Genomic DNA, 1,682 nt, shown 5'->3' with positions numbered 1-1,682 from the left:
TTTTATGTTTTAAGCCAGTAAAGACCAGGGACTTGGTGCCATGATAATTCTCTTACAGTGCTATTGTGTGAAATTATAATCACTTGTTATGGAATAATTTTTATAGTCTTTTTCACACCAGACCTTTTTTTTGTATTTGTACAGTGGCTTGGTGATACTGATATGTTGCCATGAGTTATTGTAACCAATAAAAAGCTTCTAACCAAGAATACAAATACTGACTGATTTCCTCCATTTATTTTGATTGTATATCTGAAGAACTATATACAATATTTGTAGGCTACTTGTGAACTCAAATGAATTCAATTCAAGAACAAAAAAGATTTGACAGGGTTCATACAGCTTTTGAAAGTGTAAAATTTCAAGGTACTTAAACCATAAATTTCCACTTTTAAAGCCTTTATCATCTAATCTAAATTGTTACTTCACATGCACTTAATGGAACAAAGCAATTACCATTATTTATTTCACCTGTGCTTTTCCTACTATGACAAGTCAATGTCTGATGTGAAAAAAGTGTTCGTCTCATCGTAGTTAACATGTTCAACGATTTTTCTTCCTCGTAAAAAATATTTAAAGAACTATAAGGACAGGGTACATACAGCTTTTTAAGAGTAAAATTGTAGCACTTTCAAGATAACCGAATCAAAAATGTCCAGTCTTGAAGCCTTTAACATCAAGTCTAATTTGTTATGGTGAATGCAATGGCAAAAAATAAAGTTTACAGAATTTATACACTGTCAACATATTATACAGTCTATGGTTATAACCCAATTTTCAGAAAAGTTGGGATGCTGTTTAAAACAATTAAAAACAAATTTCATCAAATTCAGAATTAGGAGTACAAAAAGCCCAGAAAAACAAAAGTTAATCTGTTTAAATATATCAAATAGTCTTTGTTTAGGTCTTTTTTTCCCCCAAGTATTGGGGTCCCTAGACTTGAAAGTAGTTTGGGTAAACTTTTTTTAAAAATGTGCTATTTAATGAAACCGACCTTGAGCAGAAAGGAAAATACAGTGACAATCACTGACTGCAGAAGTTGTGCGTTTGCAGATGCTGTTACTTTCTTTGCCTGTAGGTGACAGCACCCTCATGGGTATGGGTATATTTGCAGGGTTTTTTTCCTTTCCTATAGGTAGCGCTGGCTGATAAGGATGGATCCTAAGAAAAACAAAAACCGAACAGCTTTGGACATGCTGTGTATCCGGTTTGCAAAGTACTTTCTAAAAAGCACTTCAAATCGTTCCTCGTTAACATCCATGTTTGTTTGTCAGCCGTATTCTTCTTCACTTGCTTTGCATAGCTGCCAACAACTGTAGATCAGTGAAATGGTACGAGTTCTGAAAATCTTTCAAATAAATGCACAATAAGTCAGTTTTGTATTTTGGCAGATTTAATACAATCGGGCATATCTAGAGGTATTTCAACACTCATCCAGAAAAAAAAGACAGTTTTACAAAGTGCAGACTGGTGTAATTGTCATTCTGTCTAATGGGTATAAATAAAGCAGGGTATTATAAAATATATGAGGATTTCCAAAAGCCTTTGATCTATACAGTTTGTATAGTTAGAAAATAGAACATAATATATGTTAAAGACATGCTTTCCCTTTCTACTCAAATGATTCCTCTCAGTGAATTTACTTTAACTAGGTCCTTATCATTAAGAAAAAAACTATCCTC

The sequence above is a fragment of the Centropristis striata genome, chromosome 9 (assembly GCF_030273125.1).
Source record: "Centropristis striata isolate RG_2023a ecotype Rhode Island chromosome 9, C.striata_1.0, whole genome shotgun sequence".
Classification (NCBI taxonomy): Eukaryota; Metazoa; Chordata; class Actinopteri; order Perciformes; family Serranidae; genus Centropristis; species Centropristis striata.
Note: the sequence above shows the minus strand (reverse complement) of the source record.